The sequence below is a fragment of the Mesoplodon bidens genome (assembly GCF_964165515.1).
Source record: "Mesoplodon bidens genome assembly, chromosome: 1".
Taxonomy (NCBI): domain Eukaryota; kingdom Metazoa; phylum Chordata; class Mammalia; order Artiodactyla; family Ziphiidae; genus Mesoplodon; species Mesoplodon bidens.
In genome coordinates this window covers 31,201,400-31,226,375 of record NC_138176.1, presented here as the reverse complement: position 1 = coordinate 31,226,375, position 24,976 = coordinate 31,201,400, and the positions used below count along the sequence as shown (strand labels likewise).

The 24,976-nt window shown below is 44.3% G+C and overlaps 1 long non-coding RNA gene across 1 annotated transcript; it reads left to right on the top strand.

Annotated features, from left to right (window-relative positions):
- Positions 1–504: 504 nt before the first annotated feature.
- Positions 505–23,172, top strand: LOC308613147. Its single transcript, XR_014015220.1, has 4 exons — positions 505–1,383; positions 7,621–7,681; positions 19,865–19,982; positions 22,167–23,172. It is a non-coding gene; the product is annotated as an uncharacterized lncRNA (long non-coding RNA).
- The last annotated feature ends 1,804 nt before the right edge of the window (positions 23,173–24,976 follow it).

Sequence of the window (24,976 nt, the reverse complement as noted above, 5' to 3'; positions counted from 1 at the left end):
AGGTGTGGAGAAGAAAGAAGAATGGGTGATCTATGTCATGTCATGTTTCTATTGTCCCTTCTTGCCCATTTCCCACTATTTACAGCAGTCGATTCAGTTGAGCATCTGCCTGTTTGGCCAACAATTCTAATGGCAAATGAAGGAAGAAGGCCCATCCTATCCCCTTTCTCTCACTCTGAGCTGGTAGGCTTCTAGAGGGAGAAGCGGTTCTTGGTTGGTTGAGGTTTAAAGGATGGAGGGAGGAAGTAGTTTCAGCAAAGAAGCTGGTGTGGAAGAGAGAGGAAGCTGATGGCCGGCAGTAGCTCTAGGAGTCAGGCTGGCTCAGAGGGGGGAAGGTGAGTGGTGGGATTGCCTGGCCCACTGTGTGCTGGATGGGGTCCAAGCTGCAGAGAGACGTGGGGTGTCCAGGCAGTACAAAGGAAGACTGGTGGGGGTGGGAGGGGCTGCCCTGATGCAAAGACAGATCTGGAAATGGGACTGTATTGGGTGGGTGTCCCATGAGCTCCTTGTTTTACAGTTGGGGAAAGTGAGGCCCAAATAGATGAAATGGTTTGACAGCGTTGCATGAGTAGTGGCAGAGCTAAAACTACAACTGGGTTTCAAGTCAGACCGGAAGTAACTTGAAGACCATTTCAGTTCAGCTAAATGAGCTGTGCACACAGCCCTGTCTTCTGTTGTTCTGCAGAGTCAGTGGCAGCAGGCTTGGTGTGCTCCAGGGTAACAGTGCTGGGCATACAGTAGGGGCTCAGCAAGACTTGCTGAAGAAATGTGGGTAGATGGGTAAATGGGTGAGGGTGGGACCAGGTACTCTAGGCATCTGCTTTGGTGCGGGGTGTCTGGCAGTGGCAGGGCTGGACCAGACCTAATCCTTCACGTGGGGGGGATGGAGCACGAGCCCTTTTCTTCTTGCTGAGTCTCTTCCTCCTAGAAACCTAGTTGTTAGCCTTCCCTGAAACTGTTGAGGCTTACAAAGTCCTGGGGAGTGTCTGTGAGTGAGGGAAGGTCCTGCCTACGTAGAGATGCCCTTCTCAAGAGCAAAGACAGAACAAGGGAAAGGAAGGCTGTCTGTTGCTTGCACAGTAAGTGCCTGTAATCTGCTCGGGGAGGCGAACTGGGCCTTATCCCTCTGAGCAGGAGATTAAAGGCCTGAACTTGTGATTGCTGCTCGGCGGGGAACCTCTGCCACTCACCAACAGCGAGCCTTGAGAGCACAGACAGCACAGCTGCCGCTGGAGAAAGTCAGCATGGGGGACCGCCAGTGGCAGGCTGTTGAAAACAACTGGGGCAAAGCAACAATTCTGATGCTATCGATTGGAGCTGATGTTTGCAGAACAGCCGGAAATGACTTACTTGCCTTCAAAAACAATTGGGAAACTGAAGTCGGTGAGTCTAGGACAGACTTTGCTGAACCCTGCCCTTCTCCCCTCCCTCCCAGAAACACCCACACATCAACCCAAGCACCAGAACGACACGGAAGCCCGGGCCTGGGAGATGGGCTCGGTACCCCCTGCTGCCCCTGCTCGGTCGTCCCCGCTCGTATCCTCAGAGGGCCTCCAGTGTTAATGTCTTCCTCAGCCTCCCACCGGGCTGGCTGCTGCCACCACACCTGGCCTCTGATCCCCTCTTGCCACTGTCATCAAGGCTTCTGCTGCACGTGTGTCAGGATGTGGACGAGTGCCTTCTCGCCTTAGGTTAGCTGAGATAGCGCGGGAGCTTTTATTGTTTTCCTTGTCGTTTACTTAAAAGGAACTCCACTAGTAAATTACCAAAACAAATCAGGAAAGGAAAGTACAAAGGCCTGAAAATGGATGAGTTTGCAGAGCAGGGACGCTTCAGCTCAAGATCACTCAAGACCAGCTCAGTGAGCACAGCCTACTTAAAATGGGGGCCTCTTTTTTTTCTTTCCTTTTCTTTTCCTTTTTTCCCTTTCCATCCTTTCCTTTTGTCTCCTCTCTTCTCCTGTCCTCTCCTCTCCTCTTTTCCCTTCCCTTCCTGTTTCTTCTTTTTCTTCCCTCCCTCCCTCTCTCCTTTCCTTCCTTCCTTCCTTCTTTCTTTTTTGTCTCCACCCTCCGTTAGTCTGGGTCTTCCAAGAAGCAGATGTCAAGATGGGATTAAAGGGGCATCAATTCTACTGGGAGAAGCACCTGTGGGAGAGAAAATAGGGAGGGAGCTGAAAAAAGGCTGGAAGGGGCTTCCCTGGTGGCACAGTGGTTGAGAGTCCACCTGCCGATGCAGGGGACACGGGTTCGTGCCCTGGTCCGGGAGGACCCCACATGCCGCGGAGCGGCTAGGCCCGTGAGCCATGGCCGCTGAGCCTGCGCGTCCGGAGCCTGTGCTCCGCAGCGGGAGAGGCCACAGCAGTGAGAGGCCCGTGTACAGCAAAAAAAAAAAAAAAAAATGGCTGGAAGAAGCAATGCAAGTCTGACCTCGAGTGCAGGGGGAGAAGGTTGGGCAGAAGTGTGTTCGACTGCCCTGCAACCTAGGGAAGTTTCAGCAAGGCTGTCGGGGCATCCTCGAGCCTGGGTTGGCCGTTGGAGGAGTCTGATGTCTCCAGAATGGGCCTGCCATGGCATCCCTGCTGTGCTCTGTCATTGGCTGGGAGCAGCTTGTGGGAAGCAGGGCCTCAGTGTGAACTGGGCAGTGGGTTTCAGAGCCAGATACCGGGAGACTTGGTCAGTCCTGCAGCTAGAGGTCTGTCGGGCACATTTTCATGGGCACCGTGACCCTGTCTAGTTTGGCATGCCTGAAGCCAAGTCGCAGCCTGATTCTACACTTCAACGGACACTCTTTCTCTACGCTTCCTCTGGATATCCACATGGCTTACTTCATCTACAGATTTTCTCTACAAGGCCTTTCCTGGCTATTCCAGCTAGAACTGCAACTTTCTGTCCAGCACCCCCTTGCCTCCTTCCCTGCTTCATTTTTCTCCCTAGCTCTTATCACTAATGAACCTACCGTACATTTTTCTCATTGGTTGTGTTTATTGTCTCTCACCCCTACGAGGTTAGGTTTCATGAGGGCAGGGATTTTTGCCTATCTTCTTCAGTGTTGTATCCCTAAAGCCAAAACAATGCCTGACACTTAATAAATATTTGTTGAATGAATACAAGAATGACTATTGTTCAGAGTAAACTTTGGGCTCAGTATCTCTAGTAGCTGTGTGGACCATGGGAAAAGGGTTGCCTTCTTTGGAGCCTGAGGTCTTCACATCCCTTTCCAGGCTGGAAAGACAGGCGATACGGTTAAGGGATTACTAGCATGGGGGTTAGCGTTGAACAGATTCAGGTACTGGTCCCAGCTCCATCATCACCAGCTGTGTGACCTTGAGCAAGGCACTTAAACTCTCTGAGCCGTAGCTCCCTCATGGGTGAAATGAGGACAATGACCTACCACTGTTAGGATGGTTTGAAGGTTGCGAATGTTCTGATTACATCCAAGTAAGGCTTGAAAATGATTTTTCTACTTAAAAGTCAGCACTCACTAATAGTTTGTTAACAAACTATTTCTTTAGTTGAGGGAGGACTTCAGCTCAGCCCACTTGCCCAAGTCCTTTGGGGCTGTTTCCCATGCTCTTTCCCTCTGTCACACACCCCCACACCCCAAATAGAGGTAAAGATTTGCAATTCCTGGGTCTCCATTATACTAATAACTACCATTTCCTATGGGGCAATTACTTTGCATACACTGTTCCATGACTTAAATAATTAGAGCACTTTGATGACAGGGACCACATATCTGTTCCCTGCTATACCCCCCAGGGTCTGGCACTGAGTAGGTCCTCAGTAAATATTTGTTAAATGATAGCCAACCGGAAGGTTGGTATTATCATCCCTATTTTAAAAATATGGAGACTGAGGCTTGCCTACAGCCACAGAGCAAGTAAATGGTAGAGCCAAGGCTTAAATCCAGATCTGTCTGATCTCCAAACCTGAGAGTTTTCAACTCTATGGTGCTGCCTGAAGAAGTTGGTTCTTTTATATAATCCCCAGGGGAAGAGCCCAGGATGCAGGCACAGACTCATGATGGTCTCCAGACTCATCTAGCCCACTGGTTATAGGACGTCTCAGGGAATTCCAGTTCAGTGTTGGGGGACAGTATGGCCTCACAAACATTGTGCCTTTAGCCCACTGACTTTTATTGCCAGCACGTTTTTTCCAGGTTGAATGAATCATCCTTGGCTGGCAGATAGTAGACCTCTCTTCAGTTTTTTTAGCTCCTTCGGAATTCTTGACAACGTTGAGTCATTCCTTGGCAGGACATTGCCAATGTTGTGGCAGTTGGGACCGCTGATGGGGGCCAAATAGCTTAGTTAGCTAACCTATAGGTTTTCTTTCAACACGGTGCAGAGTTTAACCCTGTTCTAGACAGTCTAGAAAGAGTGGTGGCAGTTCTTTAATCTGGCAGAATGCTTTCAAAGTCTCAAGGGTGGGGCTTCCCTGGTGGTGCAGTGGTTGAGAGTCTGCCTGCTGATGCAGGGCACACGGGTTCATGCCCCGGTCCGGGAAGATCCCACATGCCGCGGAGCAGCTGGGCCCGCGTCCGGAGCCTGTGCTCCGCAACGGGAGATGCCACAACAGTGAGAGGACTGCGTACCGCAAAAAAAAAAAAAAAAGTCTCAAGGGTGGGTGGAGGTAGTTGGAAGACAGAGGGGGGTATGTTTACATATTTGCAGATGATGAAGTCTTTTAAGGATTCAAGCTGGGCTTTTTGTGCTTGAAATAAGACTCAGGCATGCACACAAATACACAAATACCCCGTGATGAAAAACTTTATTGTACAAACAGCTGTGTTTGCCTGTAAATGATGCAATTAAAATGGTGTTACGTATAAGTAGAGTGTGGCATAAGCCAGGGTCAGCTCTTTGAGAATCGGGGAAGAGTTGCTGATGGGGTATGGTGTTTGAGAGGCACCTCAAAGGCTATTCTTTCTCAGAGTTCCTGTACCCTCTCCTACTTTGGGTTGGTGATTTTTCACCATTGGTCACTTGTAGAGGGTGTGGCATTGGGCCTTCCATTAAAGACCAAGCATATAAATATGTGATGAGAAAGTGGTGACTTATTAATGCACTGGTGCACAATAACACTTCAGTCATTTTAGGTGTCAAGCGATCCAGTTGATGACCTGGAAAAGCTGGGAGAATACTGGTGAGAAGAAGGAATGATTTGGTTGTGCCTGCCCAATGCTTTTTTTCTAGACATGGGATCCCGATTTTTATTTGGGGAACCATCTCACCTTTAATCTTCATCCATGGAATCTCACTGGGCATGTGACCTAGGCTTAGCCAGTCAGAGCATTGCATTCTCTTGGCCACTGTAACTGTTTCAAGAATAAGCATGTGATTTGAATCAAGCCAATAGGAGGCTTATCCTAGACTTGGGCAGGAGCTATTGAGACAGAATTATATTCTTGGGGGTTGCTAAACTACCCCCAAGGGTGTAGGGCTGGAGCATCTGGGTGGGGGATGGAGGACATAATATAGAGAGAGGCTGTCTGAGAATAAAGGCAGAGGAAAGCAGAATGGAGAGAAGAGAGTGACACATTCCTCAGGACATCATTTGAGGTCCTGGATGACACCATGCCTGAATCCAGTTTACCCTCCAACTTTTAAGTTATATGATCCAACACACTATTAAATTCATCTCTCCTTACTCCCCCCTGCCCTCGCTTTTTTGCCTAAGCTGGTCACCCAAAACGGAACCTTGACTGATTCATTTTGCTTGTTAACTGATCTTTCTCTCTCATCAGACTCTAAGCTCCCCAAAAGCAGGGACTGTTGTCTTACTCATCTTTGCATCCTCAGTATCTAGCAGAGTAGAACTTCAGTCCTGAACTGTAGCAGCCAAAAGGAGAAGGTGCTGAGAGAGTACACTTTGAGCAAGCTGGTCCTGAACAAGAAGATGGTCTATTCTGCGAGGCAGGCTGAAGACACGTGTCTCTCTTCTGCAAAGACATGTGTCATCGTGCAAGGGGCTTGGCAGAAAACATAAGAATGACACATGAAGAAGAGAATGGAAGTTGATCCAAGAAAGATCCACAATGATCATCAGCAAGGAGTGGGTGGGTGCTGATGTTACCATCCAGGGAGGAGCGAGGAACCAAATGGGGGTTGGAAAGTCAGAAAAAGCAAGAATTCATATAGAGAAGTCAAAACTGGCCAATGACGGGGGGGAGGTGACTAGACGGAGTTTGGAGACAGGAGCCGATACCTGCAGTTTGGCATTTGACATAGGGGTCAGCTCCATTCAAAGGGGGCAAGGGGGGATGGGTAAGGATGAGAATGTTACCAAACTCATGTCTGTGTGCCCAACGGACAGTGAGGCCAAACAATAGCAAAACATGGGAGTTTGGAGCAGAGAAAGGTTTATTGCAGGGCCATGCAAGGAGACGGGTGGCTCATGCCTTAAAAAAACCCTGAACTCCACGAAAGCTTTTAGCAAAGCCCTTTTATAGGAAAGGTGAGGGAGGGGCATGGTTAGTCGTTGCAAACTTCTTGATGTCAGATTCTTCGTTCTTGAGGTCAGGTCACGGTAAGGTCACAATGTTCCTGTAAATCTCTACCAAAATAAATGTAATTCTCTGTTCTGACAAGAAAGGGCAATGTTCCGAGATTCAACTTTCACCTTCTGAGTCCAGGCCCTGAAGGAGGGGGTCCCTGCATGGGCTGGTTACCTTGCCTGGGAGCGTTTGTCCAGCACCCAGTCTGGGTCCCCCCACCAGTGCCCAGGCACTCTGAGGAGGTAGATATCAGCTGGCGGTGCCCTCAGGGCCGGGTCCCCAGACTCTGCCCAGCTGTCATCACTGAGAGAGCCAGGTGCCCAGGACCCAGCCAGCCCTCAGGATCCTCAGACCACCCAAACGGGGGCCAGGTCCCGGGTATTGCGACCCACGGAGACTGCCACCGCCATCAGGTCGCGGAGGTGGGGATGGGGGAGAGGTTTGCTGCTGCTTCAAGCCCTGGGCCCGGCCAGTGAACAGCCGTGGCGAGGGCTCTGGAGCTCTGCGGGACACAGCCCTCAGCCTGTCCCCCGGCTGCCCCGGCTCACCTGCCGGCCTGAGACCGCAGGGCCTGGAGGGCTCTGGGGAGAAGGCCATGACCCACCTCTCACCACTCTCTCTGCCCCGAGGACCACTGCCAGGCTGACTGTTGGCAGAGCGGGACTCTTAACCTCGGGCGCTAATGGTCGCGTGCCTGCCTCGCCCCTAATATGAGAACATTGGGTGCCTTCCTGGGAGGCTGGACCCAGAAGAGGTAACAGAGACAGCATTTCCTATTTGCACCTTTCTTCTGAAATATTTTAATTTGGTGGCAGAAGTTGTTGGTGCCTCTCTTCCAACTCTGCCTTTTATGGAGGTGAATTAGGGTGGGAGAGGAAATTTATGGGCTTTAGAAGCACTTCAGCATATCCTTGATTATTCCATAATTACACAAGGCCCCAGAGAGCAGCCCTTGCTCAGGTGCCCCCTCTTCCCAAGTAAGTCCAACTGGTTGTCCTTCTCATCCACCAACCAGAAGAGATCATGTTACCTTTCAAACGAGCTCAGGACACCTGATACCAAAACACTGCTGAGCCAGGAGCCAACTTACTCTTTCATCATCAGACCCTTTGAATCTGTTCTCAGGTCTCCATCTCTGGATGCAATGCTCCTGAACAGAGACTGGGAAAATGTCTCCATGGCTGAGGTAAGCTGAACACTGAGTAAGCCTGAGCCTTCAGTGTTGCTGGTGGTGATGGAACAGAGACCAGCACTCCATGGTTGTCCTGTTTAGAATTCCTAACTGCATTCCACAGGAAAGGTTTCTCCGTCTCCTTTCTTCTCTGTCCTGTGATTCTCCCAAATCTGTACTCTGGTACCAATCAGAAGCTGTGTGGCACAAGGTATGTCAACATAGTCTTCTTTTCCTACCTTCAGCTCTTGGGGTTCCTGGCTCCTTGGTCCCCATTTCCATGATGCCACCATGGGAATGGGCTACGTGGCAGATTCAGAGGGAGGCATTGGTGAACCAGGAGACCTGAATTCTAAGTACTGAATTTTCAGACCTTCAATCCTTGGCCTTGGGAAAGAGTCTTCCTTCTCTGAGCTTCAGTGGCTTGTTGATTCTATAATTCTGGAAACTGATAAAATGAATCTCTGTCTCTCTGTGTGTCTCCCTCTTTCTGCTGAGAAAATTGAGCACTTGGTCTCTGTGTCTGGGTCTTGCTTGTGAGCTGCTTACATCTCTTTGGCCCGACCCCTGCCCTGTATACATACCCTCTCAGCCACACCTTCCTGCAGATGCTTGGAGTTTTTAGTTGGGAAATCCAAAGTTGGCAATAACTTTAGAGGAGACCTAAATATTGGGCCACTAGAGACCAACAGGGGTTTCAATAAATGAAACTTCAGCAGTTAAAAGATTCAAGTCTAATTCCCTCAGAAAAGTTCCTGAAAATAAAGATTATCCAGTTAAACACCCAATGATAGCATTTATGAAAAAGGCACTTTGCTGGGAAATCAATCTTAATGTTGCCTTTCACAATTCCAAGTCCCTTACACTCTATTAAGGAGTGGCCCTTTAACCTTTCCTTGGGTCTCTCTTCACCAGCACCCTCCCCAAGTGGACCCAATCCACTTCTGCTTGGGGTTTGTCTTCTTTTCTGTAATGACAATTATGGGAAAACTGGAGGATTAGTGACGGTACAACAACCCTGCACTAAGCATTGATATCATGAAGGATCCCGGTCATTCAGTTCCCATCTGTGAGCAGTTACAGATGGGAGGAAAAGTAGTGAGAGGAATGTAGAACCTCCAGCTCAAATCCAAACTTTGGGATTTTCTCTCAAAATTCTTATACGGAGAGTGGGCTTTTAGAATCCTTTGCTTACCACTCATGCACATGCTTCTGAGTTTCCTTTTTCCCAAGGAAAAGAAACAAAATCTTCTTACTGTCTTTGGATTAATGTTGGGGAGAGGGTAGCTTAGAAGTTGGCAAAATATCAAGTGATAAAGTGAACAATGATATTCCCTTCTTATCTTAGATCAGTTTTTTTCCCCCACTACAGCAGCATTTAAAAAATAGTAAGGGACTTCCCTGGTGGCACAGTGGTTAAGAATCCGTCTGCCAATGCAGGGGACACGGGTTCAAGCCCTGGTCCAGGAAGATCCCACATGCTGCGGAGCAACTAAGCCCATGTGCTGCAACTACTGAAGCCTGCACACCTAGAGCCCGTGTTCCGCAACAAGAGAAGCCACCGCAATGAGAAGCCCGCGCACTGCAACGAACTGTAGCCCCCGCTCGCCACAACTAGAGAAAGCCCGAGTGCAGCAACAAAGACCCAACACAGACAAAAATAAATAAATTTATTTTAAAAAAATAAAAAAATAATAATAAAAAATAAAAAAATAAAAAATAGTAAGACATATGTGAGAAGCATAGTATTTATTCATTCTATGGCTTTTTCTTAGTTGTCATGCAGGACTTGGGGTTCCCTTATAATAATTCTGGGGCCCTACTAAGGTCTATTGCCTGCAGATTGGACATGGCTATTCTAGAACAACAACAAAAAATGTGTTGATATCATATACTGAGCATCTCCTACATGTCTGCCACTATGCTAAGTGCTGAGTGTTTTATATACATTCCATTTCATTCTCATGACAACCTTATAAAAGAGATACTTATAGTCTCAGTTTTATAGATGAGGAAACATAGGCTCAGAGGGGTAAAATAATTCACTCAGGCCCACAGATAGTGAGTGGCAGAGTCAGGACCTAGACCCACATATTTCTAATTTCAAATGCATGTGCTTAATCACAGAACTAGAATTTGGCATACGCTGTGTATATCCTTTATAACTGGCTGCTTTGAATTTAGCTCTTTGTGTTTTCTGTAAATCCTGGCACATAGAAAAAGCTCAATAAATGCTTTTTATTTTATTTATTTTTTAATAGATCTTTATTGGAGTATAACTGCTTCACAATACTGTGTTAGTTTCTGTTGCACAACAAAGCAAATCAGCCATATGCATACACATGTCCCCATATCCCCATATCCCCTCCCTCTTAAGCCTCCCTCCCATCCTCCCTATCCCACCCCTCTAGGTCATCACAAAGCACTGAGCCGATCTTCCTGTGCTATGCTGCTTCTTCCCACCAGCCAACTATTTTACATTCGGTAGTGTATATATGTCAATGCTACTCTCCCTTTGCCCCAGCTTCGCCCTCCCACCCCATGTCCTCAAGTCCATTCTCTATGTTTACCTCTTTATTCCTGCCCTGCAACTAGGTTCATCAGTGCCTTTTTTTTTTTTTTTAGATTCCATGTATATGGAATTATACCGTTAGCATATATGGAATTATACCGTTAGCATACGGTATTTGTTTTTCTCTTTCTGACTTACTTCACTCTGTATGACAGACTCTAGGTCCATCCACCTCACTACAAATAACTCAATTTCGTTTCTTTTTATGGCTGAGTAATATTCCATTGTATGTATGTGCCACATCTTCTTTATCCATTCATCTGTTGATGGACACTTAGGTTGGTTCCATGTCCTGGCTATTTTAGTGCTGCACTGAACATTGTGGTACACGTCTCTTTTTGAATTATGGTTTTCTCAGGGTATATGCCCAGTAGTGGGATTGCTGGGTCATATGGTAGTTCTATTTTTAGTTTTTTAAGGAACCTCCATACTGTTTTCCATAGTGGTTGTATCAATTTACATTCCTACCAACAGTGCAGGAGGGTTCCCTTTTCACCACACCCTTTCCAGCATTTTATAATGGCCATTCTGACTGGCATGAGGTGATACCTCATTGTAGTTTTGATTTGCATTTATCTAATAATTAGTGATGTTGAGTATCTTTTCATGTGCCTCCATATATATGTCTTCCTTGGTGAAATGTCTGTTTAGGTCTTCCGCCCATTTTTTAACTGGATTGTTTGTTTTTTTGATATTGAGTTCCATGAGCTGTTTGTATATTTTGGAGATTAATCCTTTGTCTGTTGTTTCATTTGCAAATATTTTCTCCCATTCTGAGGGTTGTCTTTTTGTCTTGTTTATGGTTTCCTTTGCTATGCACAAGCTTTTACATTTAATTTAGTGCCATTTGTTTATTTTTGTTTTTATTTCCATTACTCTAGGAGGTAGGTCAAAAAAGATCTTGCTGTGGTTTATGTCAAAGTGTGTTTTTCCTATGTTTTCCTCTAAGAGCTTTATAGTGTATGGTCTTACATTTAAGTCTTTGATCCATTTGGAGTTTATTTTTGTGTATGGTGTTAGGGAGTGTTCTAATTTCATTCTTTTACATGTAGTTGTCCAGTTTCACAAGCACAACTTATTGAAGAGGCTGTCTTTTCTCAATTGTATGTTCTTGCCTCCTTTGTCATAAATTAGGTGCCCATATGTGTGTGGGTTTATCTCTGGGCATTCTATCCTGTACCATTGATCTATATTTTTGTTTTTGTGCCAGTACCATACTGCCTAGATTACTGTAGCTTTGTAGTATAGTTTGAAGTTGGGGAACCTGACTCTTCCAACTCCATTTTTCTTTCTCAAGATTGCTTTGGTTATTTGGGGTCTTTTGTGTTTCCATAAAAATTGTGAAATTTTTTATTCTAGTTCTGTGAAAAATGCCATTGGTAATTTGATAGGGATTGCATTGAATTTGTAGATTGCTTTGGGTAGTATAGTCATTTTCACAATATTGATTCTTCCAGTCCAAGAGCATGGTATATCTCTCCATCTGTTTGTGTCATCTTTGATTTCTTTCATCAGTGTTTTATAGTTTTCTGAGTACAAGTCTTTCACCTCCTTAGGCAGGTTTATTCCTAGGTATTTTATTCTTTTTGTTGCAGTGGTAAATGGCAGTGTTTCCTTAATTTCTCTTTCTGATTTTTCGTTGTTGGTGTATAGGAATGCCAGAGATTTCTATGCATCAATTTTGTATCCTGCAACCTTACCAAATTCATTGATTAGTTCTAGCAGTTTTCTGGTGGCATCTTTAGGATTTTCTATACATAGTATCATGTCATTGGCAAACAGTGACAGTTTTACTTCTTCTTTTCCAATTTGTATTCCTTTTATTTCTTTTTCCTCTCCGACTGTTGTGGCTAGGACTTCCAAAACTATGTTGAATAAGAGTGCTGAGAGTGGACATCCTTGTCTTCTTCCTGATCTTAGTGGAAATGCTTTCAGTTTTTCACCATTGAGTATGATGCTTGCTCTGAGTTTGTCATATATGGCCTTTATTATGTTGAGGTAAGTTCTCTCTACGTCCATTTTCTGGAGAGTTTTTATCATAAATCGGTGCTGAATTTTGTCAAAAGCTTTTGCTGCATCTATTGAGATGATCATATGGTTTTTATTCCTTAATTTGTTAATGTGGTGTATCACATTGATTGATTTGCATATATTGAAGAATCCTTGCATCCCTGGGATAAATCCCACTTGATCATGATATATGATCCTTTTAATGTGCTGTTGGATTCTGTTTGCTAGTATTTTGTTGAGGATTTTTGCCTCTATGTTCATCAGTGATATTGGTCTATAATTTTCTTTTTTTGTGATATCTTTTTCTGGTTTTGGCATCAGGGTGATATTGGCTTCGTAGAACGAATTTGGGAGTGTTTCTCCCTCTGCAATTTTTTGGAAGAGTTTGAGGTTTGGTGTTAGCTCTTCTCTAAATGTTTGATAGAATTCGCCTGTGAAGCCATCTAGTCCTGGAGTTTTGTTGTTGGAAGATTTTTAATCACAGTTTCAGTTTCATTACTTGTGATAGGCCTGTGTATATTTTCTAATTCTTCCTGGTTCAGTCTTGGAAAATTGTACTTTTTGAAGAATTTGTCCATTTCTTCATGGTTTTCCATTATATTGGCATATAGTTGTTTGTAGTAGTCTCTTATAATCCTTTGTATTTCTGCAGTGTCAGTTGTGATTTCTCCTTTTTCATTTCTAATTTTATTGATTTGTGTCAGCTCCCTTTTTTTCTTGATGAGTCTGACTAAAGGTTTATCAATTTTGTTTATCTTCTCAAAGAACTAACTTTTAATTTTATTAATCTTTGCTATTGTTTTCTTTGTTTCTATTTCATTTATTTCTGCTCTGATCATTATGATTTCTTTCCTTCTACTGACTTTGGGTTTTCTTTGTTCTTCTTTCTCTAGTTGTTTTAAGTGTAGGCTTAGATTGTTTATTTGAGATTTTTCTTGTTTCTTGAGGTGAGATTGAATTGCTTTAAACTTCCCTCTTAGAACTGCTTTTGCTGCATCCCATTGGTTTTGGGTCATCGTTGTCATTTGTTTCTATGTATTTTTCAAATTTCTTCTTTGATTTCTTCAGTGATCTCTTTTTATTTAATAGCATGCTGTTTAGCCTCCACGTATTTGTGTTTTTCACAGTTTTTTTTTTCCTGTAATTGATTTCCAATCTTATAGCTTTGTGGTCAGAAAAGATGCCTGATATGATTTCAATTTTCTTAAATTTTCCAAGGCTTGATTTGTGACCTAAGATGTGGTCTATCCTGGAGAATGTTCCTTGTGCATTTGAGAAGAAAGTGTATTCTGCCACATTTAGGTGGAATGTTCTATAAATATCAGTTAGATCTATCTGGTCTATTATGTCATTTACAGCTTGTGTTTCCTTATTTATTTTCTGTTTGGGTGATCTGTCCATTGGTGAAAGTGGGGTGTTAAAGTCTCCTACTATGAATGTGTTACAGTTCGTTTCTCCTTTCATGGTTGTTAGCATTTGCCTTATGTATTGAGGTGTTCCTATGTTGGGTGCATATATATTTATAATTGTTATATCTTCTTCTTGGATTGATCCTTTGATCATTACGTAGTGTCCCTCCTTATCTCCTGTAACAGTCTTTATTTTATTTATTTACTTACTTATTTATTTATTTATTTTTAGATGTTGGGGGTAGGAGTTTATTAATTTATTTATTTTTGCTGTGTTGGGTCTTCGTTTCTGTGCGAGGGCTTTCTCTAGTTGTGGCAAGCAGGGGCCACTCTTCATTGCGGCGCATGGGCCTCTCACTATTGCGGCCTCTCTTGTTGCGGAGCACAAGCTCCAGACGCGCAGGCTCAGTAGTTGTGGCTCACGGGCCTAGTTGCTCCGCGGCATGTGGGATCCTCCCAGACCAGGGCTCGAACCTGTGTCCCCTGCATTAGCAGGCAGATTCTCAACCATTGCACCACCAGGGAAGCCCCAGCAGTCTTTATTTTAAAGTCTATTTTATCTGATACCAGTATTGTTACTCCAGCTTTCTTTTGATTTCCATTTGCATGGAATATCTTTTTCCATCCCTTCACTTTCAGTCTGTATGTGTCCCTAGGTCTGAAGTGGGTCTCTTGTAGACAGCATATATATGGATCTTGTTTTTGTATCCATTCAGCCAGTCTGTGTCTTTTGGTTGGGGCATTTATTCCATTTACAATCAAGGTTATTATTGATATGTATGTTCCTATTACCATTTTCTTAATTGTTTTGGGTTTGTTTTTGTGTGTCTTTTTCTTCTCTTGTGTTTCCCGCTTAGAGAAGTTTCTTTAGCATTTGTTGTAAAGCTGGTTTGGTGGTGCTGAATTCTCTTAGCTTTTGCTCGTCTGAAAAGCTTTTGACTTCTCCATCAAATCTGAATGAGATCCTTGCTGGGTAGAGTAATCTTGGTTGTAGGTTTTTCTCTTTCATCACTTTAAATGTCCTGCCACTGTCTTCCTGCCTGCAGAGTTTCGCTGAAAAATCAGCTGATGACTTTATGGGGATTCCTTTGTATGTTATTTTTTGTTTTTCCCTTGCTGCTTTTAATATTTTTTCTTTGAATTTAAATTTTGTTAATTTGATTAATATGTGTCTTGGTGTATTTTTCCTAGGGTTTATCCTGTATGGGACTCTCTGTGCTTCCTGGACTTGGGTGACTATTTCCTTTCCCATGTTAGGGAAGTTTTCAACTGTAATCTCTTCAAATATTTTCTCAGACCCTTTCTTTTTCTCTTCTTCTTCTGGGACCCCTATAATTCGAATGTTGGTGCGTTTAGTGTTGTCCCAGAGGTCTCTGAGATTGCCTTCAGTTCTTTTCATTCTTTTTTCTTTATTCTGCTCCTCAGTGGTTATTTCCACCATTTTGTCTTCCAGCTCACTTATTCATCCTTCTGCCTCAGTTATTCTGTTATTGTTTCCTTCTACTGTATTTTTCATTTCAGTTATTGTGTTGTTCATCTCTGTTTGTTCTTTCATTCTTCTAGATCTTTGTTAAACATTTCTTGTATTTTCTCAATCTGTGCTTCCATTCTATTTCTGAGATTCTGGAGCATCTTTACTATCATTACCCTGAATTCTTTTTCAGGTAGATTGCCCATTTCCTCTTCATTTATTTGGTCTTGTAGGTTTTTACCTTGCTCCTTCATCTGTGACATATTTTTTTGCCATCTCATTTTTTTTTTTTTTATGAGTGGGATTGTGTTCCTGTCTTACTGGTTGTTTGGCCTGAGGCTTTCAACACTGGAGTTTGTATGCTATTGGGTAGAGCTGGGTCTTGTTGCTGAGATGAGGAACTCCGTGAGACCCCACTCCTGTGAATATTCCCTGGGGTCTGAGGTTCTTTGTTAGTCCAGTGGTTCGGACTCGGAGCTCCCACTGCAGAAACTTCAGCCTGACCCCAGGCTTGAGAACCAAGATCCCGCAAGTGTTTCACTTTGGGGTTCCTCCTGTCTCCTTGGGCATCAGAGCCCCCCAACAGTGGCCAACAGGCACCCTGCTTGTGGGAAGTCACTAACTCCACATCTTCCTACAGCGCCATCTTGACTCCTCCTCAATAAGTGCTTTTTAATTAATTGATTAGGGGTGAGGATTTTAAAAAGTCTTTTTGATTCCTATGATTTAACTACTTATTTCCAAATAGTTGCATTTTAACTTCTTTGAGTGTAAGCCATTGAAGATCTTGCATGGCCTTGACTGACAAGTATCATTGTAAGTTTTGGATTCCAAATCAGGAATTAATAGATAGATGTCAGAGAATGAACTGAACTTGGAGTCCTGACTCTTGATGTACTTAGAGAGCTCGATGAAGATTATTTTATTTGCAAACCATGAGTATCAGTCCTATTTCCCGGGGCATTCAGCTAAGTTTCATCATCATCATCGCTACCATTAATATCACCATAAACATTATCATTGGTATATACCTACAGAGCTCCTTTTTCTTGCAAGAAACTTTTCTAGATTCTGGGGATAGATATATAGAGGTATGATATAGGTCCTGTCCTTGAGGAGCTTCCAATCCAAAGGGGCAATCATGGAAAGCTTCTATGTGGAGGTGCATGTAGCCTGGGCCTTCAGGAGGGAGTTTGGAGGAAAGAAGGAGCAGAGTTTGGACTTGTAATATTCTATACAAAGGGAACAGTGTAAGCAAAGGCAGAGAGATGTAGAAGTGCATTTTTAAAATCCATGTTTAAAGAAATGTAAGCAGTAGAATTAAGGGTGTTTAAAAGTTGTAACCTACCTGGAATATATGTATGTGGTGTGAGGTAGGGATCTGACTTTATTTTTCTCCATATGGATGGTTAATTGCCCTAACACAATTTAATTAATCTCCAATTCTTTCCCCAATAATTAAAAATAACATCTTATTTTTATAACAAATTCCCTTAAATTCTTGGGTCTCATTCTGGATTCTGCTCCATTTCATTATCCTCTTTCTCTGTACTTGAGCCAGTAGCTCATTATTTAAATTCATATACCTTTGTAATATGTCTTGACATCTGGTAGGACAAACTCTCTTTTTTCTTTTTCAAAACTGTTATGGCTATTCTTGCACAATGACTCCTCTGTATGAATTCTAGAACTTGTTAATCAAATTCCCTGAGAAATCATAGGGGGCATGAATGGAATGCCATGAGACATAGAGGAAGTGTAATGGACCGTGAGGTTGGTAAAGTAGCTTGAAGGTCAAATAATGGAGGCTTAGATTGTCAAGCCAAGACATGCAGAGCCCACAGCACTTCTGGGCATTTCTAAAGAAGCTGAGCTAACTTCTGGCGTCCTGCCACCCCCACCCCCCTTAAGAAACTTGTCTGCCAAGGCTTGCACGTAGACTGCCACAGACTGGCCAGAACACCCATGTCCCCAGAGCCTGCATGGTGGGCTGGAGAGAGAGCTCAGTCTGTGTTAGAAGGCCAAAGAAAGGCTTGTCCATCTTGCTTATTCAGAACTCAGAAGTGACCTGAATCTGAAACCCCGAGGCAGCTCCTTTCTCTCTGTCCTGGTCTTTTCACTGCCTTTGCCCCTTTTCACATGCAACCCTCCCTGGCTGCCATCTGTCACAGTTACAGATGATTGGACAAGGATAAGGAGAGAGAGTCAGCTGCCCATTGTGTCTTCCTCCGAGGACTGATGTCAGCCCTGGATCAGAGATCATGGGAAGCAACCCTGGCCCTTGGGTGAGGGGAGGGAGTACAAGGGCCCTTCAGACAAGCCTCTGAGGGTGGGCTGCCCTCTCATCCATCCCATTCCATTAGCTATAAGACAGAGACATGTGCACAAGGAAGTGCCTCTCCTCTGCTTCACTCTTCAGTTTCTCTTCTTTGGGTTTTTTTTTTTTTTTATTTCTTCATCTAACAAGTATTTATTGAATACCTGTTGCCAGGTCCTAGGTAAACAATGTGAACAAAATGGACTTGGTTTCTGTTCTCATGGAGCTTATAGTCTGGAGAGGGTGATAGCCAGCAACTAACAACCATACACATACTTCTTTTCTCCTCTGCCCTCCTCTCCTCCATGCACAGATCTCCCCCAGGAAGCCTCTTTCCAAAAATGGGTAGAGAGGGGTGGGGGTAATATATCTGCATAAAATGACTCTAAACATACCAGCCTGATGGTGGTAGAGTGTAAAGGGCAGTCTGAAAGGGTCTTAAAAATCTTACCTGGGTTCCCATATTTCTGACCCTATCGGGTGCTTCCTATCTCCATTTTTGAGGGTCAGATAAATGTCTCATGTCTGAATAACATCCCTCTCTGAATGACATGAACTATAGGAGGATGGAAGAGTTTTTCTGCTCTATACAAAGGAGGAGAGAATGGTGAATACATTCTATACCCAAAGGTGATGGGGAGGAGGACAAACTACTTTGACAGAGGCATTCTGGCTTACCAGAGGCAATCTGCAAAACACATCCTCCCCAGGGGTGTTCCTGGTGTTGGTGACCACGATGTGATGTGGATGATTGAAATTCTGGGCCAGCTCTGCAGCCAGATTAATCTGAGAGCAAGGGATGGAGCAGTGATGCATCTTTGAACACAAAGCACAGGCAATCTCATGGAGAAGATGGAGGGGGAAAGAGCAATGTCGACCTATGATGAGGAGTGCCAGAGGGCTGTTGTTCAGAGGGGAAATTACGAAGAACTTTGGGCTGCCCTCCAGAAACCCAAAGATGGAAATCTTTTAATACTTGAATAGAGGCCCATGGAATTTGTTGAAAAACAAACAGCAAACCAGAAGTGTGGCCTTGGGAAAGTCATGGGGCATCCTTCTCTACATTTATAAATAAATAAGTTGTGGTGGGGAAGGTGGATTGTGGTGCTGAGAGTGGAAGGTAATGATTTCTAATGGTTTTTCCACTTTTAATATCATGAGATTCTGTTTTCATCCCCATGGAGCTTATGCGATGTGCCTAGAAATGTGTAGAGGAAAGGGGTTTTTTTTGTTTTTTTTTTTTAGGTTTACTTTTGGGAGTCTATAGGCTCTTTGAGAAAAATAGGTATCTTTCTAGGAATTTGCATAAAGTTTTATTGGATGAATGAAGGAATGAATGAATGAGGTGAAAAATAAAACATATGAAAAGTTCCCTCTTGCCAAGGAACCTACTTCCAGGTTGGAGAGACCAGGTAATACACCTGAAATAGTTAAAGAAGTCTGCTAGACAACTCACATTCAACTTCTAAATTCTGACACTACTCCCCACTTCCAGAGTATTGCGGACAGCTCCATGGTGCTGAAGGTAGAGCTATAATGAAGCGAATGCACTTTCTAATTCAGTGTTCACTGACTCATTTACCCCATAAACATTCATTAAAGGTCTATTATGTGCAGGCAGCATCTAGGTACAGTAGGGAAGAAGAAGACTTCGAATATTTTAAAGTTGAAGATAACCTTAGGGGAAACCACCAAAAACTGTTACAACGTAGTTTTCCAAGAAAAACAGGAAAGAAAACACAAAAGAAAGACAATTTCAGTTTAGAAAGTTGAATTCAGAATGATTAGGAAACTTTCCATAACAGGTATCATTTATTGAGTGCCTACTATAAACCAGTGTCTGTATGTTCATTCTTTCTAAATAGTTCTGTAAGATGGGAGCCCAGAGAGGGTATGGGTCTCAAATCACATGGCTTAAAAGTAGGAGCAGGATCAAGACCCATACCTGTTTCCCTCTAAAGCCTGGGGTCTTTCTAAATTCTCGTGACTCCCCCTATGAGGCCACTACAGGGGAACGAACATTCCAGTCTGCACACAGCTTACTCAAGCTTATGAGGAAAAGACCAGCCCTTTGCTCCCTTTCCTCCTCTATGTGTCTCCTTGCCATCTTGGCCCTGGAACATTACTAACTGGTGGTGAGAGGGAGCAGGGAGTCCTCAGAATTATGTGAGATGCGTGAGGTGTATTAGATCTTTCAGTAGCATAATAGTTTCTCAACTCAAACAAGCTTAATCAGGAAGGGAGGTAATTAGCTCACAGGACTAGGAAGTTTAGGTATAGGTATAGATCCAGGTTCAGATATGCTGACTCAGTGGTGGGGGAGGGGGGTGGAGGGAAGGAGAGGATGTTTATGGCATGATGTCATCATGACTCTGCCCCTTCCTCTAGCCCTCATTCTCTGCTTTGCTTTATTCTGAAGACACGCTCTCATCTGATGACAAGATGGCTGTCAGGAGTCCCAGAATCACACCATCTCTGATTTGCAACACCAGCAGAAAAATACCTTCTCTTTTCCAATATCCATGTATCCATCGCAGGTAAGATTCTGATAGGCCCTGCTTAGGTCATGGACATGTAATCTTATTGATTAGCCTGAGTCTCATGGCTTCACCTGTTGGGAGTAGAAGGGCAAACAGGGCATGAGAATGACGGCTCAAATGGTGACGTGAGGGAGGACCTTCCTAAAGAACCAGAAGAAAGGTGCTGGGGAATCAGACTGGACAAGAAAAAGGTTAAGTAGAAACACACAGCCCCAGGCAGTTAGGTCAGGGAGTCTCTGTCTTCCGAGAGGAAAGTGGGGAGGCTGTGAGAAACAGGGCTCTGGAAAGCTGAGCAGCCTTGTTCAGTGGGCTCTTTGGGATAAAATGTAGTCCTGGTTTCTGCTTTTATTCTGCAGAGCTCACCTTTATGAGGCAGAAGATAAAGCCTATCCACAAAAACAATAACCCCTATCTTTATCCAATTCTCTGCAGTTTACCAAAGTCTCTCTTACCATCTCCTCAGAACCTCATAACAACTCTGGCAGGTGTCACTTCCCTATTTTACAGGTGAGGAAACTGAGGCTCTGAGATGCTAAATGATCTGTCCAAGGTCTCTCAAGTTAGTTAAGTTGCAGAGTAGTGACTGTCAACCAGCTCTCCAGCATACAGGATTAATTACAGTCCTTTGGGAAAAAACCCAAAAACCTCCAGCATGAACAAGATTGGTAAGTGATGAGGAGAAATCTCATTGGCCAGACAAAAAGCTGCAGAGGGAACAGATCTGCCAGTTGGAAAGGCAAAAACAGGAAGCTTGGCCTGATCCCCCAAGAAAAGAACAAAGAAATAGCCAGAATTTATAGGTGTGAGAAGAGAAAAATCAAAGAAAGGAATGAGATGCAACCTAAAAATACATAAAAGGAAATAGAAAAACATTCTTTAAAATACACTAGGACCAAGAGGAAGATAAGGGGGAATGTTTCTTCCTAATAGATGATGAGGGAAAGCTGATAATAGATGACACCAGAAATGCATAGGTTTTTAATGCTTTATTCCTCAGGTAGCTGGAACAAACTGCATACAGACCAGAAGGCAAGAAAAAACAATTGGAGAGTAAAAGGTGAAGGGAAAGAGGCTGCATGGAACTAAAGATCTGGGATCAGGATGACAAGGAACCTAGACTATCAAAGCTGGAGGGGCCCTAGATGTCATCCGGCCCCACCTCTCATTTTACAAACAATAAAACTGAGGATCAGTGACTGGGGAGTGAGCTGCCCAAGGTCACCCAGTTGGTATTAGAAGAGTCAGACTCTGGCTCTTGGTTCAGTGGGATTTTCTGGCACCCTTGGGAGATGGAGAGAAGGGGAAGGAGATTGATGGATAAACCAAGACATATAAAACCTAGTATGAGAATTAGGCAAATGCACATGTAACCTTGATTGAAGGAAGGTGAAAAGCAGGACTTGGGGAGGGTCAGGGATACAAGGTAAGGAGGAAGCTGCCTTGACATCAGGGTTCAAGTCTGGCTGTTGCTCTGGTCTCTGGTCTTCTGGAGGGTCTCTGGATCACTGACTGTTGTCTGGTGCTTGGATGCTCGCTGTCCTGCTTCATCTCTTGCATCAGTTTTATGTGGCCACAATAATGCTAACAAACTACTCCAATATTCAGTGTGTTAAAAACAATAAGTACTTGTTTAGCTTGTTATGGTCAGTGACTGGGCTTAGCTGGAAGGTCTTCTTATTCTGGATTCTTCTGCATTTGTGGGGTGGTTGGCTTGCTGCCGGCTGATCTAGGATGTCTATGACTGGATGGCTTGGATGACTGCAATGAACGAAGTGACTCAGCTCTCTGTCAAGTGTCCGCACAGAATATGTCAAGCCCAGACATATTCTCATGGCATGGCAGAGGTACATGTCCACAAGACTGATCACACAAGGAATGGAAACACACAGCCAATTTTCAAGTTTCTGCTTGCAAATATTTGCTAACATTTTGTTGGCTAAAGCAAATTACATGACCAAGTCCAGAGTCAGAGTGGGCAGGACTACAAAATTACAGGTTAGGGGGTGTAATTCAGCAAGGCCATTAACTAGAGCTATTAGCACAATCAGTCTACCACCAGGCCTCCATTCTCAGGGTCTTTGTTCTGTTGCCTTATTCTACTTTCCACCATTTTGGTCCTGTTGAATGAGCTTGGGACAGCTTGGGACAACAAACTGAGTCTTGTACGTTGGTTCTGTGCAGGTAGACTCTTGGATGGCCCGATCTAGGCTGAGTTTGCCTTTTCTAGGACAGTGAAGAAGACACTGCATGCCAAGACCTGTCTGCTGCTGCCAGTCTCAGAAGCAGTACGCTCTAAAAGCTCTTTAACTGGAAACCCCTAAACCCGTGGGCATTCATCAGCTGCTATTACTTCCAAGCCTTCCCTGCCCATGGACACGTGTCAAGGAGAAGCCAGGTAGGTCCTCTGAAGCCTTTATCCTATGTCCATTCCACCCTGGACTCTGTCCCCTGAGAGGATGTTATGGGCTGAATTCTGGTCCCCTCAAATTCATGTGTTGAAGTCCCCTGGCACCTCACAATCTGACTGTATTTGGAGACAGACCATTTAAAGAAGTAGATAAATTAAAAGGAGGTCATTAGTGGGGGCCTTAATCCAATATGACTTGGGTCCTTGTAGGAAGAGATTAGGACACAGACACTTACTAGCATAGAGGAAAGGCCATGTGAGGACACAGGGAGAAGATAGTCATCTATAAGCCAAGGAGAGAGGCCTCAGAAAAAAACCAACCCTGCTAACACCTTGATCTCAAACTTCTGGCTTCAGGACTGTGAGAAAATAGATTTCCATTGTTTAAGCCACCCAGTCTGTGGTACTTTGTTTGGGCAGCCCTGGGAAACTAGTACAGAGGAAGAAACCCAGTCTTGGATGTTTGACGAAAGCTATCAGGATGCTTGGAGATAGTCCTCCCTTCAATATGGTGGCTCCAGACCCCAAGACAGGGAAGCACTCAGTGGAGATACCATTCTGTGTGAGACCACCTCCTAGTTTCCTTTCTGAAGACTGTGCATGTCCTGAACATGCTACTTGATGAGCCCCTGGTCAGAGCTGACCTCTGATTCCCTCAGACAAGGCTAAGGTTCCCTCGGTTCTGGCCCCTCTGCCTTCTCCTCCCTGGCCCTGCACCCACTTCTGTCCCTCCCCTCCTCTTCCCCATCAGGCCAGTTCAAGCGGTTCTTCATTTCCTGGCCTGGGATCCTATTGCTGGGAGATCAGGTCTGGACTTTCATTAATTTAGAATGTCAAAGCCCATTCTCTCCTTTCTATCACCCTCAACCATATACTTCCATCTTTTTTTTTTTTTTTTTGGAAAGAAAAATATTAGTGCCCCTATAATTTGAGAAAGGAGGGAAAGTATGTTTCCTTACAAGGCAATGAATAAGGACCTGTGTTCAGTTCTGAGGCAGGAAAACAGCCTGTCAAAGGAAGCTTTGACTGGATGTTGAGGCACAGTTTAGATGGCAAGGGATGAGCTGGCAGCTGGGAGAGAGTCAGGTGGCCACTGCACTGGCGGGGTGAACAGAGCCCTGGGCTGAGAGTCAGAAGACCCAGTTCTGAATCTGCTTCCATCAGTCAAGCCTTGTTCTTCTTGAGTATGAGGCTGTGTGCCACTTTGCCAGGCGTTGAGAATCCAGAGGTGAATATGGCAGACCTGGCCCTGCCCTCATGGGGCAGCCACTCTTTTTCAACATGACACTGGACAGTTGGTTCATGCCAGAGCCTCAGTTTCCCCATCTCTAAAATGATAAGTCTGGACCATGATTTTTAATGTCCTTTCCTGCTTGAACATTCCATAAAGGCTGTCTCTCGGGTATGAGGTGTTGAGGACTAAAACCTCTAAAAATGGGAAGGGAGGGATGAACCCAGAAACATTCCTAAGAATGAATTAGCTCCTTAGCTATGGGAAGGAGTAAATCTGAAGAGGCAAAGATGTCTGAGGTTTTTAACCTGAAGGTATTATCCACAGGAAAATGGAAATTAGGAAAGGGACGAAGATGATTGCTCACCCAAATTAAACTATTTTCTGTATTTTTATTTATACAGGCAAATGGATCAAAACTATGTTTTTCTCCAAGGAGAGAGGAATAAACTATATGAATGAAAAGGAGTGTGGGGGAGGTGAGGGAAGTACCCAGTGTCTATCTATTCATAGGGATGAAAAAGACCCAGCCATCCTAGTAGAGAATAAGCTGACTCCGAACCAGAAATGAGGACTGCTATAGAAAACAATCGCAATGTGGTGGTGCAATGACAGATGGGAATTGGATATCAAGGGATCTTTCCCTATGGGCACTGGAGGCCACAGGCCTGGAGAGGAAAACTGCCAGGTCATTGCTCCATCCTTGGGGGATTGTGAGCCTGAAGCGACATCCTTCTGAACAACACACTTTTTCATCTTCTGAGGGAGCTGAGTGCTCGGTAAACCAGCCAAACCGTAGTGTCTACCATTTAGTCAACTCAATAAACGTTATTGTAGTACCTTCCATGTTCCAGGCAACAAGCTAGGTGCAAAGGAGGCAGAAATGAGTGAGTGAAGCTTTCTGTTTAAGAAATTAGAGTAGAGGCCGAGTGGGGAGGCAGCCACATGACTGAGCCTAATGCAGGCAGCCTGTGATTTGTGCTTAAAACACTGTTGTTAGCAAAGTGCTGGTGATGAATTCTGATGGCTCAGTTCTGGGAAGGCCTCATGGAAGAGGTGGCATTTGAGCTGGGCCTTATGTGCCATCCACGTCAGAAGAGGTAAGCTAAATGTAGGGGCTTATGGAGGCATCATCTGCAGACTTTGGCAGGAGGAGAAGGGTGGAGGGTGGATTGGGGAGTGGAGAATGTTCTGGACCAAGGATGTGATTGAATTTGGAGGTGGCTTGGGAGGGCGGGGATCTCCTAACATGACCTTGGATGTCTAAGCGCCCATACAGGCCGTAACCAGATATACTGATTTAATTCAGAACTAAGTGGGGCCACCATGCAGAGGATGGGAGAAGCTACTTTG